Source organism: Protopterus annectens, chromosome 2.part1, assembly GCF_019279795.1.
Source record: "Protopterus annectens isolate FY-2018-M chromosome 2.part1, PAN1.0, whole genome shotgun sequence".
NCBI lineage: Eukaryota > Metazoa > Chordata > Ceratodontiformes > Protopteridae > Protopterus > Protopterus annectens.
In genome coordinates, this window is record NC_056729.1 from 1,570,909,509 (window position 1) to 1,570,934,717 (window position 25,209).

The window sequence follows — 25,209 nt, forward strand, 5'->3', positions numbered from 1 at the left end:
TCCATTCAGCAAGATGGCTTATGGTAATTGCCCCTGGCTATTTCCAAAGGAAAGGAGAAAGTACAGTTTTGTACCTACCATAAATGTAGATGTCCGAACTGGATAGCATCTGCAGTCATAACAAATGGGTTGTCCTGTCGTCAGGCAGCCCTTCGGTCGGCCAGATTCCAAAGTCTGGGTCCGGCTTCGGCTGATGTCGCACTTCACCCGACGTCATCTCTGCTGGTCTTCGGGTATAAAGGCATCAGCCGACGCCATTTTCCTCAGTGTTTCTTGCCCCAGATGCCAGTTGCCCTCTTGGAAGGCTAAATTTTGGATAAATGCCAATGTTTCCAAAAAAAGTAGAAGGCAAACACAAAAATAAGCATGTATGTACATATATACAAACAAATACACCATAAGAGACCCCCCCCCCCAGCTAGCTATTAGGAGGGTAAATACCATAGGAGTACCACAGAGGGGAAGGAGGGTGGGTAATCCTGACTGCAGATGCTATCCAGTTCGGACATCTACATTTATGGTAGGTACACTATGTCCTTCATGGATGCATCTGCAGTCATAACAAATGGGTAGAATACCATAGCCAAACTAGGGGTGGAGGAAGAAAAATTATGGTGTAGTTAGGATCCCTTGCAGTACAGCAGTGGCAAACCCTGCTCGGGATCTAGAGTATAGAGGTAAATTATAATGCTTGGCAAATGTATGCACGGAGGTCCAAGTAGCCGCCTCAATAATGTCCTTGGTTGCCACTCCTCGTAAGAAAGCTGTGGTAGTGGCTGTAGCCCTTGTAGAATGAGGTCTTATGTTCTGTGGAATTGGTTTTCCATGGTAGGAGTAACAGAATCTTATGCAATTTCCTATCCATTTGGAAATTGTCTGTTTGGAAATTGCTTTTCCTTCCCTTCCTGTTGCATAGGCTACTAAAAGCTGGTCAGTTTTTCTGTTACTTTTGGTTCTGTCCAGGTAGTAGCGTAACTGCCTATGTACATCCAAGGTATGCAGCAGTCTTTCCCCTGTTCTGTGGATTGGGAAAGAAGGTAGGTAGGTGGATTGCCTGGTTTAAAGACACTCTGGATACCACCTTAGGCATAAATGTAGGATTAGTTCTCATGGACACCCTATCTTGATGGAAGATTAGGAAGGGTTGCACTGCCATTAAGGCCTGTAGTTCGAAACCCTCCTTGCTGAAGTAATTGCCAGTAGGAAAGCAGTTTTCCATGATAGGTGTTGCAGATCTGCTGTTGCTGCTGGTTCAAACGGAGGGAGTGTCAACTTTTCTAGCACAAAGTTCAAGTCCCATGCTGGTAATGGTGGTTTCCTAGGAGGTTTTACATTCTTGATCCCTCTGAGGAACTGCCTGAGTAGAGGATGCGAAAAGACAGGTGGATCGAAGCTGTATTCTGCTGAAATAGCTGATGCATGTATCTTGATGGAGGAATAGGACAGGCCTGTATGTAGAAGCTCTGCCAAGTACTCCAGGATGTTAGCAATATCTATGTTCGACACATCTTTTCCTCTTTCAGTACTCCAAATGACAAACCTTTTCCATTTTCCTGCATAGTTCCTTCTTGTTGAAGGTCTGCGGGCTTCAAGGATAATGTCTTTAACCCTTTGGGATAGGTCTGGGTTAGTTGCTGCTATGTGATGTTCCAGGCAGTCAGTTGCAAGGTTTTTAGGTTTGGATGCATGATGTTGTAGTTGTTCTGAGTTAACATCAAAGGCATCAGGGTATTGACCACATTCTCCCCGAGACATGCTCCTCAGCAATGGGTACCAGTGTTGTCTTGGCCAATCGGAGCTATCAGGATTATCCTTGGACGTTCCTCTTTGATTTTCAGTAGTACCTTGTGCATCAAGGGAAGAGGTGGAAATGCATATGCTGCCAGGCCTTTCCAGCTGAAGGATAGAGAGTCCACCTTCCATGCAAGTGGGTGGTATGTCCTTGTGCAGAATTTTTTGAGCTGGTGATTGAGTGGGGATGTGAATAGGTCTATTTGTGGCATTCCCCATTTCTTTGTGATGGCCTTGAAGATGTCCGGGTGTAGCATCCATTCGTGAGCATCCGAGGTGGCTCTGCTTAACATGTCTGCTAGGGTGTTCTCTTTTCCCGGCACAAATATGGCCTGTAACTGGATGTTGTAGCTCAGAGCCAGATTCCAAAGGTCCAGAGTCATTCTGCATAGGGGGTATGAATGAGTGCCTCCCTGTTTGTTGATGTACCACATGACTGTGGTGTTGTCTGTCCTTATCATTAAATGGCCTTCTTTGAGGAATGGTCTGAATTTTTGGATTGCTAGTTTTACTGCCAGCATTTCTTTTTGGTTTATGTGCAGGTGCAGCTGGTCTTGAGTCCACAATCCTTGTATGCATTTGTCCAGCATGTGTGCCCCCCATCCTAGGTCTGAGGCGTCCGTTGTGATGGTTTGGCTTGCTTGAAAGTTGTAGAAGGGTAAGCCTGGGTTTGACTGGCATGCTTGAGCCCACCATAGGAACTCCTGTTTTAGGCATGGGATTAGTGGGATTTCGGTTTCTAAGCTGTGCCTGTGTTGAGACCATAAATTCTTTAGGTACCACTGTAGCTTTCTCATATGCAGTCTGGCATGTGGGACCAAGATTATGCATGATGCCATGAATCCCAAGGCCTGCAGAACTTTTCTTGCTGTTAGTTTGTTCTGCTTTGTTAATGCCAAGAAGTAAAGAGGGAGTTCTTTTGTTTTTCTGCAGTTAGGAATGCCATTTGTTTTACTGTGTCCAATTCCGCACCCAAGAATGTTCTTGTTTGGGATGGTATCAGCCTTGACTTTTGTAAATTGACTGTGTATCCCAGGGCTTGTAGCAAGCAAATGACCCTTTGTAAATCTGTTGTCAGCTTGCTTTTGTTGTCCGCTTGTAACAGGCAGTCGTCCAGGTATGGATAAATTTGGATTCCCTGTAGTCTGCAGTGAGCGATTACTGATGCCAGGCATTTTGTGAATACTCTGGGCAGTAGATAAGCCAAAGGGCAATGCTGAGAATTGATAATGCTCTGATCCTGCAAGAAATCTGAGGTATCTTCTGCAATTTGGTCGAATGGGGACGTGCAGGTATGCCTCCTTGAGATCTAGAGTTACCAGCCATCACTCCTTGCCCAGCATGGGAAGAAGTTGCTGTAGGGTCAGCATTTTGAATTTTGGGACAATGATGTATGTGTTTAAGACGGACAGGTCGAGAATAGGTCTCCAACTTTTCTCTTTTCTTGGTACTAGGAAGAGTCTGGAGTAGAATCCTTTGCCCTGTTCTGTTATTGGTACTCTTTCCACAGCTCTCATCTTTGCTAATTTCGCTATCTGCTTAAGAGCTTCTGTTTTTTGATTTGGAGGTAGGTTTGGCATTCCTCTTTTTACTGGTAAGGTGTGGAAGTGGAACCAGTAGCCTTGGTCTATGGTTTGCAAAATCCACTTGTCTTTTGTGATATAGTGCCAATTTTTCGAAAATAAGGCTAACTTTCCGCCTAAAGGTGCTGCTATTTGCCCCCTGGTAGGCGGTGTCAGAGCCAAGTCACTGTGATTGTCCTGTTGCAGTGGCAGTGGTTGTGTCTGTGCCTCGGTTATTGCCTTGCCACTGTCGTCCTCTGTAGGCACCTCCTCTGGATTGATTTCTGCCTCTAGAGCGTCTATTCCTGCCTCTTTGGGATTTTGTGGAGTCTGGAAAGGACCAATTTTTGGCAGGCCAGTTCCTGCTAAACCTTGGGGGCTGAACCTGTAAGAAATCTTTAACTGTTTGTACAAATTTTGCCTTCTCTTCCATTTTCTTCATTACTTGCTGAGCAGGTGTACCAAATAGACTGGCCTTATCCATAGGAGCATCTAACAGCTTTGCTTTAACATGATCCGGTAAAACCTGTTCTTTCAACCATGCATGCCTTCTTATCACTGTGCCAGTCATGGCTGATCTAAATGAAGCCTCCAGTGCATCATAGCCACATTTTAAAGAATGGTTACTAACCTGTTGGATGTTATTCACCATTTCTAAAACATATTTCTTATCTAAGGAATCATCAGAGGACAGCTTTTTAGTTAACTGATCAAGCATAAACTCTTGGTATTGGATCATATGAAACTGACAGTTTAAAGCTCTAGCTGAGAGAGTAGCAGAGGTGTATACTTTTTTTCCCCCCATCTCTCTAAGGACCTGGATTCCCTTTCAGAAGGGATAGGGTTTTTTGCTGAGGTCGAGGCTACTGCCTTAGGCCCTGGGATATAGTTTCAGGATCTGCAAGTGGGGCCTTGTATAGGTGGTGATGAGTGTCTGGCACCCTGTAAAATCTATCTGGTTTGGCAGGGGCTGGAGGTAAAGAATCAGGAGCAGTGCAAACATCATTAAATGCATCATCCACAACAGGCAGTACAGGAGGTATAGCTAAGGGCCTATGTTGTAAGTGCAGAAAAGTCCTAAGCCTTTTTCTTGAATCTGAGAAATCTTGTCCCTGCCATTGGAATTGTTCTCTCATGGCATGTAAGGTTTCCCCAAAGGAAAATTCCTCTGGTGGAGAGGCAGCTGGAATGGATTCTTCAGCATCGGAATCTTCGTATGTAGAAGTCAGCGTCCCTGCTGAATGGTACTACACCAAAAAACTGAAGACACTATGTAGATAAAGTGTGGTACCAAAACACATAGGAACAGCCAATATCCAGAATATAATACTGCAACAGGAACAAAGCACGTTGGCAATTCTTGTAGTAGGCAATGCAGTTTATTGGAGATAAAAAATGAAAAATGAGCGCTTTCGCGTGGTCCATCCACGCTTCATCAGATGAATTACCAAAATCTATTCAAAGTTTATATACACCCGCTGAAGCGTGGGAAAGTCTGCTCATTAATCAATTAACATAAAATAAGGTAATAAAATGGAATAAAAATCACTTGATTATTTAAAAAGAATGCTTCGTATTCAATACTTTAAGCTTCTATGCTCTTTATGTTTCAAGAAACATCACTAAACCTAAGATGTTATTACCAAGTAATAAACATAAAATAAAAAGTATAAATAAAAACATTATGACATGAAAAGCACTGTGATTTAAACACATAAATAACTAAATAAAAGCATTTCATATTCATCGAAGTCAGTGAATGAAAATAAAATTAGTTACTTAGTATAAACAAGTAAATGCCTTTGACAAATCAGTCATTCTAAATAAGAATCACTGTCATTAGTACAGAATCTATCTAAAAACAGATAAATATGGTATTGTAAATATGTATATAATATTACTCACATTATGATAGTATGTCAATATTGATATCTAACTATAAGTGTCCCGTTGTCTATAATGCCATGGTGTAATGAAACATAAGTGGACACGACACGTGAGCTACTAAAATTATGTTATAGCAATATATTATGTATATATATAAATAAATAAATAAATGTACATTAAATTAAACAATGTATTATAATAACAAAATGATAAAACTAAGTTAAATACATTGTGTAAACATGTACATAAAAAACCTATCCATGTGAGTTGTGAACTGAAAATGTTACATAAATTGATGAATATTTAATGAATAGGTAATGTTAACACTGAATATAACTAAATGGAGTCTTTCAAAGTGTGAGGGCCATATGCTCATTTTTTAGATATTAGGACTGGTTTAATAGAGACGTGGGCATTGAGCCCTGGCTCTATATGAGCACCTAATCTCAGTATCCAGTTAAGCTCCGTAAGTGCCAAATGATTCTCTATCTCCCCCTCTTTCATCCTGTTTTACCTCTTGTAAGACCCTGAAACAAAAGGAATGAGTTGAAAATCCCATAGTATGTTTAGCCAAAGCGTTGGTATCTATGGCTTTACGTATATCGTACAGGTGGTTATAAATACGTTCCTGTAACCTTCTCTTTGTTAACCCCACGTAGAAGACCTCACATTTGGTACAGGTAGCAAGGTATATCAAATTAAGAGTATTACAGGTAGCTCGAAAATTGGGTCTAAAAACATAGTCAGTATTGGGATGTTTAAAATGTTGTGTTTTGGTAATATATTTACATCTGTTACAATTGTAGCAGGGATAGGTACCAGGGTCCTTTGTATAAGTGCTATTGATTAAGGTGTTGCCTTCCTCTGTTTTAATGTGTAGATCTCCGCATAGAATTCTTTTAAGGTTCCTACTATTCTTATAGGTAAAAATGGGGCGTTTACTAATGATGTTTCTGGTGTGAGAATCAATAGTTAGAATATGCCAATTATTATAAATGACCTGCTGTATCTTCTTTATATCACTAGTATATGTGATGATGTAGCTGGAAGCATTGGAATCTTCATAAGTAGAAAAAGGAGCCCCTGGCTGGTCTGTAATGTCTGAGTCATCCGCAGAATCATCAGAGGACACTGGCTCGGGGGGCTCTGCTCTAGGTCTCTTTTCTGGGGGCTGAGAGGCCCTGTCAGGGTGAGATTGGGATCCCCTAATTAAGGATATTAAATCCTCTGCCAGAGTAAGCATTTGTGAACTTGAAGTGGGCCTGTGTGAGGGGGGCTTAACAGGCACTGATTTAACAGATTTGGCTGCTTTAGCCCTGGCAAAGGCCTTAATAGACATGGCTGCAGGAGGCCTAGCAGCACCACGTGCTGGGGTAGAGACATCCAAAGGGATGGTGTCTGATAAATCACTAGGAACCACAATTGTAGGCAAAATTTCTGAGGCCGATTCAACTAAGGTAGCAGGAGCCTTAGCAGGAGCCTCAGTAGTAGTCATGGATTCGGCTGAAGATTGACCGGTTTTCTCGGTTTCGGCCGAAACCGAGACACTCGCGGCTTGCTTAACCGTGGTTTCGGCCGAAACCTCGGACCGCGAGTGTCTGTCTTTTTCTCTGCGTTTTTTAACAATTTGGGTAGTCGGAGGATCCGATGGCATAATGTACGCAAAATCTGAGCCGAAAAACTGTTCAGCAAACTCCGACCGACGGCTAAGCGTTCGTCGGTTGAAGGAAGCACAGGCCGAACAGGCTGCTACGTCGTGGTCTGGGCCTAAGCAAGGCAGGCAGTAAGAGTGGAAATCTTTATGAGGTATTTGTTTCCCACAAGTTAAACAGTTATTGACTTTTTCTGACATCGGCTGAGGCAAGAAAGAGTCCCCAACGGGTACTTAGCTTTTAGAAGTCTTGAAGTAGTATTCGGTAGTAGTAATCTCTGGATCTGACCGACCGGCACTTGCGAACAGCTTCTGCTTGGCCACGGCAAGAAAGACTGAGGAAAATGGCGTCGGCTGATGCCTTTATACCCGAAGACCAGCAGAGATGACGTCGGGTGAAGTGCGACATCAGCCGAAGCTGGACCCAGACTTTGGAATCCGGCCGACCGAAGGGCTGCCTGACGACAGGACAACCCATTTGTTATGACTGCAGATGCATCCATGAAGGACATCCACGGTTGCCTGGGCCAGAACGGAATCACCACAATGACATTGAGGGATTCCTTCTGATTCTTCAGAAGTATCCTACATATCAGAGTAAAATGTGGAAAAAACATACAGGAATATTCCTGTCCAAGTAAAAGAAAACATATTTGTTTTCCAGGCCTTCTTGCATGGGAGTAGTCCTGGAGCAGAATCTTGTCAGATGATTGTTCAGAGAGAAGGCAAACAGGTCTACTTGAACTCCCTACAGATGGGACGAATCCTGCAAAACATTCCTGATACAATTTCCAATAGTGAGGGTCTGCTCTTACCCAGCTCAGCTTGTCTGCCACACAATTTTGCTATGACAGAATGCCTGTAGAGCGTGACTGTACTGTGGCGCTACATCACAAGCTAACATGGGTAGTTTGCAAAGTGGAGCAAGACCAGGCTTGCCCTTGCTTGTTGATGTACCACATGACTAACAACCAGAAGAGATCTCTGGGACCAAAGATGATTCAGAGTAGAGTCCCTTGATCAAGGCAAGCATCTATTTTATATTTATGTGCTTGCATCTGTCCTTGGTGTCCTACACGGCTTTCACTTTTATCCCTCTTGAAACTGCTCCCCAAGCAAAGTCCAAGGGTCAGTGGTGACGGACTGCTTTGGAACAGGGAGGAAGCAAAGATCGAGATTTAAGGATTTTGCAGTCTCCACCAGGTGATTTTTCTTCTAACAAACCTCAGTACTGGAATTTAAAGAGACAAAGGACGTTAGGGCTAGGACCAAACCAAAGAGAATTCAGAAACGCTTGTCTCTTTCTCATGTGGAATCTTGCCAGGGGGTGTCATAAGAATCAGATGCCATGAGCCCCAAAATCCTGAGGTATCCTCTTGCAGTGATTGAAGTCAAGAGTGGAAAACCTTAGAAACATATATAGATTTTTTTTTTTTTTTCCTGTGAAAGAAAAAGCTCTTTGGAGTTGTCGAGCTGAGACCCCAGGAACACAATTCTATGTGAAGGGGTCAAAACAGACTTTTGAATGTTCTCTTGGAATCCTAGCTTGTGCAAGAGATTATTTTATTTATTTATTTACATTTGTTGACCGGGAGTGTCCGACTGGACATAGGACCATTTTCAGCGGAGGCCCGGGGAGAAAAGCTCCACAGTTAAAATATACAGACAGTAGTTGCATTGGATTTACATAGCAATTAACATAACAATTCACAATTACATTGTTACAGATGAAGAACATAGTACATCAGTAGACAACAAGAATCTTTATCTGCAAATTACATAAGACATTAACAATTGTAGATCTCTCACCAAAGTGAGAGATTCCCAACACCTTGAAAAAGACCCTGGAAAATAAGTATGTTGTCTAACTATGGAAAAACAGGAATACCCTGTAACCTGCAAAATGCTACAACTGTAGCTAGACACTTTCTAAATACTAGAGTTTCTTTCTTTGGCACTAAAAACATTCTTGAATAAAAATCTTTCCGTGATTGGCAAGGAGAAATTAGTTCTATCACACCCTGGGACAGCATGTGATGGACAGTTTGAAAAAAAAAAAAATATCTGGTATGGTGAACTACCTCGAAAAGAGGAATTTCCTAACACTTATCTGTATCCTTCATGAGGGATCATAACCCATTTGTCAGTGCAGAAGATTCATAATTTTTGGGAGGAAAATAGGACTGCCAGGGTGGGAGGGGGAACAAAGCCTCAATAGCCATTCAGACTTACTGGACTGTCCTTGGTTTTGGGAGTTTCCAGAATTCCTCTTGGAACCCCCTCCACCCGCCATTTCTTCTTAGAAATTTTGGAAGAGGAGGGCTGACGAATCTTAGATTCCTTGAATCAAATTACCCCTTTCATCACACTTTGATCACTTCTGCAGCAGAGGGGCCAAAAACTAAATCACTACTCAAGGAATTTAAAATCTCATTTTTATCATCCTTGAAATTCTGGGAACGCAGCTATGCAAATCTCCTCTAAACAATATCATTGGCCATAGCTCTTGACGTACAAGTCACACACACTGTATAGAAGCAGTGACTTGAACAACAGAAGAAATACATTTATTTAAAGCAGACTTTTCCTTACAAGAAGAAAGTGCATACAAAACTTTCATACTTCCACAATTAGGACAATTCAAAATTCTGATAATTAAAGTTGCAGAAGCATACACTTTTCCCCATCCTTATCACAAATAGTAGGACTAGGATCATCTAAATGTCTAACAGCAGAAGGATTAACTAAAGCTATGCATGCTAGATCAGGTTTGGGAATAGTATATAAAAACAAGTGGAGGAATGGTCTACATCTTATCTGCCTTTTATAGGGGCAGCTGGCGGACTGTCAGAATTATTGCAGGTAGTAAACACACAAGTTCTCCAAGGCTGAGAAGATGCAGGTTCTGAAATTTCAGCTCGGAGTATTTTCTTAGGGACTGAGAAATGTCCATGCTCTCACACTAAGAACAGTGGCACATTCTAGAAATAGTCCCAGAGAAAAGACCCACACCAAATGGGAAAGTCAAACACCTAGCTTTCCTCTGGGTCTGAATCAGAAATCTGAGAAGACCCTGCATCTCTCCCTTCATCCTCCTTTCCATTCCGGAAAGATGGTCTCTTTTTTGCCAGAAACAACTTTACAAGAAAGATCAATAGCATGAATTAAACCCTGAGCCAGGCCCAATAAACTACCCCAAACAGGAAAGTCAAAAACCCAGCCTTCCTCCGGGTCTGAATCAGAAATCTGAGGAGAAGACCTTGCATGTCTCCCTACCCTGCATGTCTCCCTCCATTCACCTGTCCATTCAGGAAAGGCAGTAACTCTTTTTCCAGAATCAACTTTATAAGATCAACAGCATGAATTAAACCCTGAGCCAGGCCCAATAAACTACTCTTGTCTAAGGAAATTTGAAGAGGAGTAGACACATGGTTAGTTTTTCTTTTTGTCAGGAAAAATGGGGCCACAGGATTATTAATGGCAGGAGTAGCTTTTCCAGAAATGGGCACAACATTCTGACAAAACAGGGAAGACTTTCCTATTCCCTCTCCCAGAAACAACAAGAGTGTCTCTCCCTTGCCCACTGCAGGGACCCCAACAGCTGCAGAGGACATGGCTAATGCCAGCCCACTGTGGCTAAGGTGATGCGCCATAGGGATCCAGGATAAAAGATGAGTGGTCTGAAGTACAACTAATGACAACTGCAATCACCCACCTGTGGTAAATTGCTAGCCTGCTGTGATGGGAAAAGCTTTTTGCTTAACTTTTTCTGTTTGTGTCTGGAAGAAGGATAGACTGTGGGATGGAACGATTGTTCCATGGTCAAGCTGAAAATGGTGCCGCCTTCCTGCGGAAAACAAGCAACAAATGCTAGTAAAAGCAAAAAGTCTTTAAAAGTATTTTTTTTTCACAAACGCAGTACACAGCAAAAGAACTTTAAACGTTTAAAGTAACTTAACTTATGTACTCACCATAACGTTTCATCTGAGTAGGTAACTTCATTTGTCTGCAACCTGTGGGTATCACATCCGTCCTTGGATCCGAGCCGGCAGCTTAAAAGCTCCGAGCTCTCAGCTCCTCCCCCTTACCCATAATGCCCTGCCACCTCCCTCCAGTCCTCAGATCGAGTTTGCCAACCAAGAAACAGAGTACCACCCTCGACAGAGGAACCCTAACCAAATGCAAGACCAGGTGAAACCTTGCGTGATGGAATAACCATAAAACAGGTTAGGGGGAAGGGAGGGCGGGTCGGTTGCAGACAAATGAAGTTACCTACTCAGATGGAACGTTATGGTGAGTACATAACTTCTTTATCTGAAGTAGTTAACTTCATTTGATCAGCAACCTGTGGGACAGAGTCCCCAGCTACCTAAATCCTTGGGCGGACCTCAAGGACTGATATTCCGGAGGACTGCAGAGCCAAATGATGCCCTACTCCTGGATATCAGATCCAATTTATAATGAGAAATGAAAGTATGAGAAGAGGACCATGTAGCTGCTGAGCAGATGTCGTCTAGAGGAACTCTCGACCAGAATGCTGCAGAAGTAGCCACAGACCTTGTAGAATGGGCATGGACTCCCAAGGGCTCAGGCTGGCCGGAGGCTAAATAAGCATGCCTGATGCATTGGGATATCCATCTGGCCAAGGTAACTTTCGTAATGGGCTTACCCAAGGATGGTTTAGCGAAAGAAACAGTTGATCCGGTTTACTAGTGGTAGCCGTCCTGTGCAAGTAGAAACGCAATTGTCTGTGTACATCCAATGAGTGTAATCTGTATTCCCCCCTATGTTCTGAAAGTTGGGGAAAAACACAGGTAAATGAATGGATTGGTTTATATTGGATTCAGAGGCTACCTTTGGCAAGAAAGCAGGGTTAGTCCTGAGAGACACTCTGTCCTTATGGAAGACCAGATACGGGGGTTTCATACAAAGGGCTTGAAGCTCAGACACTCTCCTGGCTGAAGTAATTGCAACTAGGAAGGCTGTTTTCCAAGATAAATATTTTAACTTGACTGAAGCCGCCAGTTCAAAGCGTGGGCCAGTCAAGGCCTGAAGAACCAAGGTTTAAGTCCCACGGTGGAACCGCATTCTTGACCGGAGGTTTCAACAGAAAGGTGCCCTTCAAAAAGGTTTTGCATATCTTAGCGGAAGCTAAGGGGCCAAGGCTATCCCCAATATGGAAATGGGAAATAGCTGCCATGTGAACCTTGACTGTAGAAGCACTAGCTCCTTGGTCAAAGATATGGGACAAGAAGTCAAGAACCATAGGGATGGGAGCAGTAAAAGAATTGCCCATATGGAAAAACGCTTCCCTTTACTTCTGTATATCTTTCTAGTAGAAGGTTTATGCACCGCTACCAGAATAGATTTCACGGGAGACGAGATACCGTGAGTCCTTGCGATTAGTGGAACTGGATCAACCAAGCCATGAGCTTGAGGTCGTCCAGGTTTGGGGGCTGTAATCCCACAGAATGAGAGATCAGATCCGGAATGGGATCGAAGATCAAAGGAGGAACCACACTGAGACTGCAGGTATGGGAACCATATCTGGTGAGGCCAGAATGGGGCTATGAGGATTATTTTGCTCCCCAACGGATGAGCCTTCTGCAGAAATTTTGTCATCAGCGGAAGACTGGGATAAGCATACAGGAGACGGGGGGCCAAGCATGCACCAGAGCGTCGCTGGCATTTCTCCCCCATAGGGGGAATCAGAGCGTAAAACTCGCTGCATTTTGTGTTTGAAGGAGAAGCAAAAAGATCGCAACAAGGTTGACCCCATTTGAGGAAGATCTGATCCGCTACTGATGGGTTTAGAGACCACTCGTATGGTGTGAGGATCGAGTGACTCAGCTTGTCCGCTAAAATGTTGGACCGACCCGGAATGTGCATTGCTATCAGAAAGCGGTTGGTGGAAATTGCCCATTCCCAAACTCTCATAGCCTCTCGACAAAGAGGATAAGATCTGGTGCCTCCCTGTTTGTTGATATACTAGACTACCACCATGTTGTCTGTCTGAATTGCAATAGTTCCCAGAGGAAGAAGGTTTTGAAGGGCTTGCAACGCTAGAAGCACTGCCTTCATCTCCAGGACACTGATATGCAGAACAGTCTCTAAGGGAGTTCACGTGCCTTGGACGGTTCTGCCCACAGAATGCCCCCCCAACCCGAGGCGAGAAGCGTCCGTGGTCAACGTGGCCTTGTGCTGAGGTATCACAAACTGTCTCCCCTCCCGCAGCTCTCGAGAATGGAGCCACCAAAGAAGGGAATTCCTGCAAACCCTGCTCAGGGGAATTGGTGACTCCAATGGATGGAGCAGGAGTGACCATTGAACCTGAAGAGTCCCACTGTAGAATTCTCATATGCAATCTTGCTAAGGGAGACAGGCTTATGGCTGCCGCCATGGAGCCCAGATCTCTCAGGACCAACTCTGCAGGTGGGGCTGGAGACTGCAGGAGCGCCATTATGTGCAGTGACAAGCTGCGCAAACTGTCTGTGGTTAGAAATGCCTTGGCTTGGCGCGTATTTATCCTGGCCCCTATAAAATCCAGAACTTGCACAGGATGCAGAGACAACTTCTGAAGATTTATAGTAATGCCTAGCCTCTGGGCCGTGGCTAGGAAGTAATCCCTGGTGGAGCAAAGCAGATGCATGGTGGGGGCGGTGAGGAGCCAATCGTCCAGGTAAGGAAATACCTGAATTCCCTGAAGTCTCAGGTGGGCTGCTACAACTGCCATGACCTTGGTGAACACCCTGGGGGCTGTGGTGAGGCCGAACGGGAGAACCCTGAACTGAAAGTGATTGGCTCCTAGCCGAAAGTGGAGAAACCTCCTGGACAGTCTGTCCATGAGAATATGGTTGTACGTATCCTTGAGGTCTATGGAGCACATCCAGTCTTTCTCCTGTAAGAAAGGGAGAATAGATTGCAGAGTGACCATCCAGAATTTCTCTTTGGCAATGAACAGGTTTAGAGATGACAGGTCCAGAATTGGCCTTAAGTCCCCTTTTGGCACTAAAAAGAACCTGGAGTAATTGCCTAATCCTGACTGCTCTGGGGGGACGTGCTGGATGGCCCGTTTTTCTAGCAACTTCGAAATTTCTGAAGCCGTCACCTCCCTTTGATTGGGTGGGACATCGGGAAGGCGTTTCGTTAAAGGGGGAAGATGCAGAAAGGGAATACTGTAACCTCTGGATATTATTCAGAGCACCCAACGATCTGTAGTAATGGACTCCCAACTTTGTAGGTGCTCCAAAAAACGTCCCCCCGACTGCCTCCAGAGGGGGACAGCCGGGCAAGCCCTCAGGGCTGTTACGCGGGTCAGTCTGAGAAAGGCTCTCTGGACCTGAAATTCTTCGGTCCCCCTCTGCCTCTGGGCCGGCGTCCACCTTGTCCTCCTCTGCCTCTGAAGGATGAGGGGTCAGGAGTGGGACAGGACTGCTGGGACTTCCGGAACCACATCTTCTTCTGTCCTCTCTGGTTCCTTGAGAAGGACCTTTGAGGATTAGAGAAGTGGATCCCGACGGCAGACAGCGTCTTCCCGTCCTTCTCGCTCTGGAGCAAAGTGTCGCAGATGGTCTTTCCAAATAGCGTAGAACCGTCAAAGGGAGGGTTCGCGAAGGACGCCTCGAAGGGTTCCGAAAAGTCACAAAGGCGAAGCCAGGCGTGGCGCCGTAAGGCGACCCCTGCTCCGCTAGCTCTAGCTGCTTCCTCTGTGGCATAGGAGAGAAGCCACATGGAAGTGTTAGAAATTGACTTTAGAGTGGCCATGCGAGCAGAGAAGGTCCGTTTGTCCTCGGCCGCCATGGACTCTGGGGGAGCTCCAGCGTATTCCTTTATCAAGTCTCGCTGGAGCCTAAGGACGTGTGCCAGGTAATTCAGCGCCCTTATAGAAAAGACAGCTGAAGCAAACATCCACTTCCCAATACAGTCCATCGTCCGAGATTCCTTATCAGGAGGGTGGACCGAGGAACTTTCCTGTGCTAGTACCTTCTTAGTGGCAGCCGCCACCACCATAGCATCTACTGGAGACCCTTTATTCCACGCCTGTCTGTCAGAAGGGGGGCCGAGTATTTTGTCTGGTCTTTTAGGGATTGGCTCCACGGTGTCCGGCTCCTTCCAAGCCCTGGTAGTAATCGAGTCTACCAGGGGATCAGCCGGGGGGACACCCAAGAGGTAGACGGGCCTGCGAACACCTCCAGAAACACAGACTCCTTGGAGGAAGGTTTTTGGGCAGACCACCCCCCTCTGATACGTAGCATTTCCATAATGTGTCCGAAGGAGACGTCTTCCGGGGGTGACCTTGGGGAACCTTCCCCTTCCTCTAAGTCTGTGTCCTCTGTGAGGGATTCAGGGGAGTCCATGTGCCTCCTTTTGCACTTTCGTTAGTGAGGCACCTCCTCAGAGGTACTGTCCGAGGAGCCTTCCCCTTCCTCTAAGTCTGTGTCCTCTGTGAGGGATTCAGGGGAGTCCATGTGCCTCCTTTTGCACTTTCGTTAGTGAGGCACCTCCTCAGAGGTACTGTCCGAGGAGGGCTCACCAACGGGGTCCTGTTTCCCTACGGGAACCAACTGAAGTGCTGACACAGGCTGTCCCTGGGGGCGGACGATGGAAGATAGCCCCAAATGCGCAGGGGTGACGGGTGGATCCGTAGCCTGGACCGAGGAACTGGAACTACTCGACAGAACCCTCTCCACTATGTCAAAAGCAGAGGGCGAACCACTCTCCCCAGTCTCAGAGAGCAGCTCCCTCTGCTCTGATGCAAGGACCAGCGTCAGAGCCGATGCGATCGGACCCAAAAGGAGAGTGAGCTCCGACTGAAACGGCGCCGAAGGCACACACACCCCTGCGGCTCTGAAGCTCGGCTCTCTGCCCCGACAGCTCGGATCCGACACGCTCGAGGGTCGAAGTAGCCACTACTGTTGGCACCTACGACTCCTCGGGTCCGAGACGGCCTCGGATCCAAAGACTCCAAAACCTGATAGCGAATTGGAGAAGGAGCAATTGGGGCAAAGTAAGGGGCCGAGCTCCCCCCAGGAGGGGGGGAGGCAGGAGCACCCCATCTGCATCTGGGCCTGCAAGAATCGATGCATCATCCAGTCCAAATCAGCGTCAGACATGCTTCTGGTGGATTTCGAGGAGGTCGCTGAAGCAGGCCGGGAAGGCCGCCTCGAGGACCTCGAAGGAGACTGGTACACCTCCTCCGGCTCCAGGGGAAAGCGGGGGGAACGGAGCCGAGAGGGTGGAGACCCTCCTGGGAGGGCTAGCTACCTTAGCTGGCGGAGCAGAGGGATGAGACTCTGCCCGCCTCTTATGGATTTTATGCCGGTCCCTATCTTTGTGCCCCTTCTCTCCTCCCCCTCTCCCTGAGGGACATAGGGAGGTTGAGTCCCAGTCGGGGGAGGGGGAACTGAAGGCAGGGCAGCCACGGCTGGTGCCTTAGAGGGAGAGGAAGAAGAATCCGCTGACAAAAGACCTGCCAGGATTAACTTATTCCTCCTATCCCTCAAAGCCCGGGGGTTGAAGGCCGCACATATTTGGCAGCCAAAAGACAGGTGGCCTACCCCTAGGCAGAGAATGCACTGAGTGTGACCATCCGTTGGGGGCAAATTATGGCCCCACTCGGTGCATTTTTGAAAAAATGGCCTTAGGCCCTTCAGCCATAGCACGCGCCAGACACACACAGTAAAGGGGAGGGAAAAGTTAAATTTAAACACAATTTACCACAAGAAAGGGAAGAAAGAGGTATATAAACAATACTAAGGGCCTAAAACACTCGCACAACACGAAAAAGAAGAGTTTTAAAAGTTTTTAAAGCTTTTTTTCACTTACACCCAATGCCAAGAGCTCATTTCAAGAAGCTATCAGGAGCCGTGGCAAACAAGATCTGGGGACTGGAGGGAGGTGGCAGGGCATTATGGGTAAGGGGGAGGAGCTGAGAGCTCGGATCTTTTAGCTTGGAAAGCTGCCGGTTCGGATCAGAGGACGGATCCGATACCCACAGGTAGCAAGCTGATCAAATGAAGTTAACTACTTCAGATCAATTTGTTTCTGTGGTGAATGTCTATTTTTCTTTATGGGGATGGCAAAGTGTTTTAAATTGACAGGAAAAAAAATAGCACTCCAGTTTAAAAGTACAGTACAGTCTTGTGGCAGTCCATTAAAACACAAACTCCCACCTTTAAAATAACTTTCCCAGATGAAGAAAGCATAAATAATAAAATTATTAAATGGAAGTTTTTTTCTCCAAAGGGAACTTCTTTGCCCAGCAAAGGAACACAAGCTTATCAATGATCTTTGAAAGCCTCGGAGGTGCATACTCTTTGGTGTCAATAAGCTTTTAACGACTGGTCATCCAAACTTGTCTTAGTTAGCTCAGCTTGAGCTGCTTGACAGTTTAGGTGCGTGGAAAGTGCCCTGAAGCTTTGGAAGCTAGCCGGCTGTTATATCCTTGGCATGATATGAACCATATAGCTAAGGCCACTTTAGCAGTTATTAATACGATAAACATCAGTGGTTCTGGTCAGCCTGTCATCACCAAGCAAGGTCTGCAAGGAACAGAGATGCACAAAGCCAGTGGCAATAACAGTTTTGTGCAGGTAACACACACAGGGAGGGGAAAGAGGCCCCAGATGAAGCTTACGTTATCAACCAAGATGGAGTTATAAAGTAACTGGAATTGCTTTCATTGTCTGAATTCCATAGAGGGAGCAAACATCCATGGTTGCTAGGATGACGGCCCCTCTGGCTGGCTACTGCCTTCATGTAACTGAATGAATGGACTCAAGATCTACAACAAGTGGTTTGACTGTCAGCAAGCATAGACTAAAATATAACAGGAGTCTTGTAGATAACTTCTGTTCACAGTGGGGAATGCATTATGCATCCAGAATATAGGTACAATGAGTTGTCATTAAAGTCATAAGTAAGTCTCCTAAAATAGGGAAATTTATGCTTGTATACCCCCCTCCATCCCACCACCACCACCACCAAAAACGCATCATTTATATATTGTGAACAGAACTCATCGGATGGAATCAGAGAAAATGCTGTCTGTAACCAAGATTCATGACATGTTTCTCCTGAGAATTTGAAAAAAAAAATTTGCTCCAAAATTTCAAATGGTGTCACAGACGGGCCTGCGAACACCTCCAGAAACACAGACTCATCGGAGGAAGGTTTTTGGGCAAACCACCCCCCTCTGATACATAGCATTTCCATAATGTGTCCGAAGGAGACGTCTTCCGGGGGTGGTGCAGACCTATACTACTAAATACTAAAAGTTGGACTACTAAGACATTTCACTGTTTTTTCTGCCGCATTTCATAAACCTCAAGATAAAATTCCTTCCACAAACCCAAACAATTACAGGCCCATAACTCTGGCCAACCACATATGCAAGGCCATAGAAAGACATTGTGGAAATAATCAGGACATAAGGAGCCTCCAAACACTGGACCAGTCTCAGTTTGGATTAGTCAATGGCAGGTCATGTTTACTCAACTTGGTGGATCGTTTTGAAAAGGTCACCAAACTAATGGATGAAGGCAAAATAGTAGACACCACATACCTCAACCTTGACAACGTTTTTGACAAAATGTGCAGTGACAGAGACCTGGTTTCATGGCTCCAGAGAGCACCTCTGCATTACCAGGCTATAATTCATACCACACCTTTCGGACACCTAACTTGGGCCGAAGCACCAAGGCGGAGGCGTGTCCATATTCATTAAGGATATCCACACCTCCAGGCTAGTTGCTCAGCATAATGCATCTGAAATTATCCAAGTGTCACTAACTCTGGGCAAGACCACAATGCAAATTTTAGCTTGCTACAGATCCCCCACCATGCCCCAGGATTCCCACTCCTCATTTCTTGATACACTAGAAAATATTACGGTACAACCTAACACCCTAATAATGGGCGATTTCAACTACCCCACCATTAACTGGGGAAAACTACTCATGTACCAACTCTTGTGCTCAACGTTTTCTAGAATTCATAAATTCCAGTGCCTTGGATCAACTTATCCACACCCCCATCAGGGGCAGCAATATCCTAGACCTGGTTATCACCAACAAGGGCAACTGGTGTTCCACATCAGAGGTCAATTCCTCTTTGGCCAGATCTGACCACAAGCAAATCACCCTAGACATACACATCCCAGCCCCCCCCCCCCATTAGGGAAACTACCGTAAAAAATTTCTCAAAAGCCAACTTCACGCTTAAGACAGAAGTGGCAAACTTCACGACACCCATGCTGATGGTCAAGAGAGATGACTGCTGAATCCTATACAATTGCACTTTATAAGCACTTACACGAGTGCATGAAATGTGCAATCCCTAACAGAACCAAGATGCTATCCTCCAAAAAAAAAAAGGAAGCCAATCTGGTGGTCCCCTGCTATAAACAAACTCTACAACAGAAGGAAAAAACTGTTGCAAAAAAAAAAAAAAAAAAAAAAAGAGTAAAATCCCATGATTGGAGGAACTCCGTGGTCAGCCTCAGTAAGAAGCTGAGATCCCTCAAAATCCTCCAAAGCTAGTTACGAAAACAAAATCGCCACTGCTTCTAAAGACAACCACAAGGCATTCTATAGCTATGTCAAGAATCTCAATAGCAACACGCAGATCTGCTCTGGGTTACAGCACAATGGCACTAAATATACAAACCAACTGATACTGCCAACATCCTGGCAGATAGGTTCAGTGCTAACTTTACCCCTCTCTCATCCCCTAAAGGGCCCATCTCTATACCGGAAAAATGCAAAGTACCTGTAATCATGGCTGCACAGGTAAAAAACGCACTCTCCAAAGCCAAGAACACAGCATCCATGGGATCTGACAACATCCCAGGCTGCGTTCTACATGAACTACAAAACAAACTGGCACCCCACCTAAGTACCATGTTCAATCATAGCCTCACCTCAGGCTTTGTGCCCACTGAATGGCGCACAGCAACAGTTATCCCATTCCACAAAGGGGGAGCTACCAAGAACCCCGGGAACTACTGCCCCATTAGCCTGGTCTGCAAGGCTATGGAGCGTATCATCATGGAACTTATAAACAATGACACTGGTAATCTCCGAACTCTGGACCCTACCTAGTTCGGGTTTGTAAAAGGCAGATAATGTCTCCTAAACCTGACAGACTTCTTTGAAGCAGTCATCAAAGCTGTAGATGAGGGTAAGGTGGTACACAGCCTATCTAGATCTCGCCAAGGCTTTAGACACCATCCTCCACTCTGGAATTATAGACAAACTCACTAAACTAGGTATAAATCCCTATTTCTCAAGATGGGTTGCCAATTGGCTCACTGACCAAACCCATACTGTGAAAGTAGCAGACTAAATTCAACTTTAGACCAGTGACAAGTGGAGTACCACAGGGTTCAGTCCTAGGTCTTCTCCTTCTCTGAAGTACAGGATAATACAGAAGGTCTTTGGCTAACAAAGTTTGCAGATGACTGCAAACTAGGAGCCATAATCAAATCTCCTAACGATGTGGACATCCTACAAAAGGGCCTTTGCCTGGTGTCAAAGCCATGGCCTCAAGCTCAATGCCAAAAAGTGCATTGTCATCCCTTTTGCTAAAAACTCTGTACCCATGAACTACCACATAGGCAGTAGTCTACTTAACACCGAAAGTGTGATGAGACCTTGGGACAAAGGTGGACAGTAGTCTCTCCTTTGATAATCACATCGCCACTGTAGTCAGGAAATCCTTCTACGTGGCACACCTCATCACAAAAGGTTTCTCATCCAGGAAAAAAAGAGGCCATTGTTCCCCTTTACTCATCACTTATTAGACCCATTATAGAGTACAACGCCTCTTTTGGTATGTACCTCACAAGACATCAACAACTGGAAAGGCCACAGAAATACCTCACAAAGAGGATTACCGGCCTCAAACAGATGCCCTACACAGACGGTCTCAAAAAACTCCAGCTTTACTCTGTCGCATATCGCCTACTCAAGAGGCGATCTCTGCCTAACACACAAAGCTATGACAAACCCAGAGCTGTTGGACATGCTCCACGTAAAGAAATCCCAGTCCCTCCGAGCTATATGCTCTACGGACCTAAACCTTGCCACCACAATAAACAGAACATGCTGGAGGGACAGATTCCTATCTCAGAGACTTCCCATACTCTGGAACAAGCTACCTATCTATATCAAACAAAGCTCCTCATTAGCACTCAAGAAAAATCTTGATGATTGGATGAGAGATAGGAAATTCACCCCGGGGATCACTTCTGTGGCTCTGCTTGACAGGGTTCTCTTTGGCTAGGCTTATATAGGCCCTGGGGCCAATAGCCTAGTACCAACCTATGAACCTATTTCCAAACTCAAGCACAACAGAGAAGCTAAGTGAATTGGGAATAAAATCCTATATGACCTGCTGGATTGCTAACTGGCTCACAGGACGCAAGAAATGAAATACAGACAGACCAGTCTTGTTTGGCATCTACTTTTCTGAAGGGAAAGCCAATATTAAAGGGCTCTAAGCTAATACTAAAGGTGTCTAGCTGACTAAGTCTAAAGATGACTGGAAGCTAGCAGTAGTCAATGAATCCCCAAATGGCTGCCATCTTACAGGAAGCTTTGCCCCAAGTAACTGGTACCAAAATCATGGAATGAAACCAAATGCCAAAAAATGCATTACCGTATCCTTTGGAAAGTCATCTTTCCCAGAACTATCACATTAACAATACATCCCTGACAGCTGACACAGTTGCTTGGGATTTGGGAACTCATGTGGACAGTGACCTAACATTTGACCAATGGTATCCACTATTGTAAGAAAGTTTTTATACTGCACAGCTGATAAGCAAAGGGTTTGGTCTAGATCTAGGGATGTCAATGCTCCCCTTTACTCGGCCATTATTAAGCCAATCACTGAATATAATACTCAGTTGGTTTCCATCCAGGCACATGCAACACCTGGAATGCCTATAGAGATACCTTACTAAAAGGATACAAGGCCTAAACATATCTTACATGGACTAAATCAAATCCCTGTCGTACTCTGTATCCTACAGACTAAGATTACCTGTTTCTGGCATACAAGGCCTCCTCCGACCCAAAAGTGATGGATTTACTTCACATTAGCAGGTAAAATGGCATCATAAATGCAAGGTCTAGGAATATAAACCTCTTCTGCAACATCAACAGAATGGTTTGGGGGGGCAGGTATATCTTGCCGAAGATACCACTGCTCTGAAACAAATTCCCTGATCACATTTAAAAAAAGTGCATCCCTGTCCATATTCAAGCACAATTTGACTCTATAGATGGGAAACAAAATTCACCCCGGGACTGTCTCCTGTACTACTAATGGGCAGATCCAGCTTCTAAATGCTTTATCCATGCATGTGCCCTTCAAATTATATATAGCATGATCCCATTTATTCTTATTAAGGGTAATATGCAATTATGGGGTAAGGCCAATCTCTAACCAAATGGAATAAGTTCGTTTGAGCACAAAAAGGGAACTTGGGTAGGCTTATAATGGCCCTCAAGGGCAGTTAGCCTAGTAATGAATCTATAAACCTATTTATGACTTTCTTACCAACTACCTCTTACCAACTACCTCATAGAACATCAGAGCGATGTTATGCTGTTATGAAACCAGAATTTAAAATTCTTCCTTTAAGGCTAAAGTCCTCAAAAGTTTCACCTGTGTCTAAAATTAAACAATTATTCAACAAAACTGCATAAAAAAGGAATTTCACAGTATATGCCATTACAAATTTTATTCTAACATGCAAACAAGAGTGTTTTCAGTCTTGAGGACATCAGACAAATACACACACTCATTTCACATCTCATTATAAACACTGGGCATTCATTTAGAAGAAAATCATGGCAATAGAACAAAAGGGTAACAAAAGAAAAGTCATATAGAACAAAGGATCACTTGTTGTCATAATAGAGAATTGTAAAAAGGGGAAAAAACAAATAGGGCATAGATAATTTACACAAAAAGCATTTAACAGCATCCCATATTCATGGACAAAAAATGTACAAGATACACAGTGCATTTTTCAGTTGCATTACAGTAATCATGAAACAGTGGCATACCACTTGCAGGTATACCATAAGACAAATTATCATCACAGGGATAAAAATTCAAAGGAGGATATTTCCGGATGACCATCACCAATGCTCTTAACCCATTAAGAAGTCTACTTAATACACTAGGTTATGCTTACAATTTGGCTCCCAGAAAAACAACAAAATGTAAAGACTTATGTTTTTGTGGATGATTTAAAACTGTACAGTTCATCAGATGTGGCGCTGAAAGCACAACTGCAAAGTGATCAAAACTTTCTCAGATGACGTAAGAATGTAATGCAGTCTTAATGTGTAAAAGCAACATTTAAAGCAGGAAAGCTGGAGCACTAAGAAATCAGTCTGGTACAGGAACATGCTACAAAGGAACTTGAGCAGGAGGCAGTGTACAAATATTTGGGAAATGAAGGATCCACAATAAAACATGAACAAATGCAAATAAAATTTAGTAAAGAATATTTTATAAGACTAAACTTAATACTGAAACAGCCCTGACAAGTAGAACAAAATACAAGCTATAAAAAATCAGTTTACTCTTCCTGTTCTAACATACAGTTTTGGGGTGACTGGTCCAAAAATGTACTGGATCAGCTGCCAGGAAAACAAGAAAAATGCTTCAAACTTATCAAATATAAAATCAGTGGATACCAAGACTATACATTCCTTGTTGTGAAGGCAGTATCGGCCTCCTCAAAATGGATTACATGTACATACAGTGAATATAAAAAAGTGCACACACCCCTGTTAAAATGCCAGGTTTTTCTGATATAAAAAAAAAATGAGACCACAATAAATCATTTCAAAACTTTTCCCACCTTTAATGTGACCTACAACCTGTACAATTCAATTGAAAAACAAATCTGTTAGGGTAAAAAAATATAACAAATAAAACAATACAATAAACTGGTTGCATAAGTGTGCACACCCTTAAACTAATACTTTGTGAAAGCACCTTTTGATTGAATTACAGCATTCAGTCTTCTTGGGTAGGAGTCTTATCAGCATGGCGCATCTTGACTTGGGAATATTTGCCCACTCTTCCTTGCAAAAGCACTCCAAATCTGCCAGATTACGAGGGCATCTCTTGTGCACAGCCCTCTTCAGGTCACCCGACAGATTTTCTATTGGATTTAGGTCTGGGCCATTCCAAAACTTTAACTTTCTTCTGCTGAAGCCATTCTTTTGTTGATTTGGATGTATGTTTGAGATCACTGTCATGTTGAAAGGTAAAATTCCTCCATCTTCAGCTTTCTAGCAAGACACCTGAAGGGTATGGGTCAAAAGTGACTGGTATTTTGGAACTGTTCATAATTCTCTCCACCTTGACTAAAGCCCCAGTTCCAGATGAAAAGCAACCCCAAAGCATGATACTGCCACCACCATGCTTCACCATAGGGATGGTATTCTTTTGGTGATGTGAAGTATTTTTGAGCCAAACGTACCTTTTAGAATTGTGGCCAAAATGTTCAACCTTGGTCTCAGACCATAATACATTTTCCCTCATGCTTTTGAGACACTTGACGTATTGGTTTGCAAATTTTAGCTGGGCCTGGATGTAAGAAAAGGTTTCCGTCTTGCAACCCTACCCCATAGTCCAGACATATGGAGAATATGGGAGATTGTTGTCACATATATTACACAACCAGTTCTTGACAGATATTCCTGTAGCTCCTTCAATGTTGCTGTAGGACTCTTGGCAGCCTCCCTGACCAGTTTTTGTCTTTTCATCAATTTTGGAGGGACGTCCAGTGCTTTGCAATGTCACTGTTGGCCCATATTTTCTCCACTTTTTGATGACTGTCTTCATTGTGTTCCATGGTATATCCAATGCTGTGGAAATTTTTTGTACCCTTCTCCTGACTGATACCTTTCAACAATGAGATCCCTTTGATGCTTTGTAAGCTCTCTGTGAACCATGGCTTTTGCTGTAGCAAGCAACTGAGTAAATGTCAGGAAAATCCTACTAGGACAGCTGAACTTTATTTGGGGTTAATCAGAGTCTTTTTAATTTATGGCAGGTGTGTACCCAAGAAGAGTGAATGCTGTAATTAAATCAAAACGTACTTCAACAAAAAGTATCAGTTTAAGGGTGTGTACACTTATGCAACCAGCTAATTGTTTTTATTTTTTTTTTATATTTTTTCCCCTATAAGAGTGCTTTCATCCAATAACATGGTAATTTTTCTTATTCCCTACTAAAATACTCTGTGACTTACTTTACTGCTCTTACATCAGTGGTATACCTTATAAA

The 25,209-nt window shown here is 44.2% G+C and overlaps 1 protein-coding gene across 1 annotated transcript in view; it reads right to left on the reverse strand.

Moving 5' to 3' along the window:
• ICMT (isoprenylcysteine carboxyl methyltransferase) overlaps nucleotides 1-25,209 on the reverse strand; it is a 401,480-nt gene that overhangs the window by 234,959 nt on the left and 141,312 nt on the right. The window lies entirely within an intron of this gene.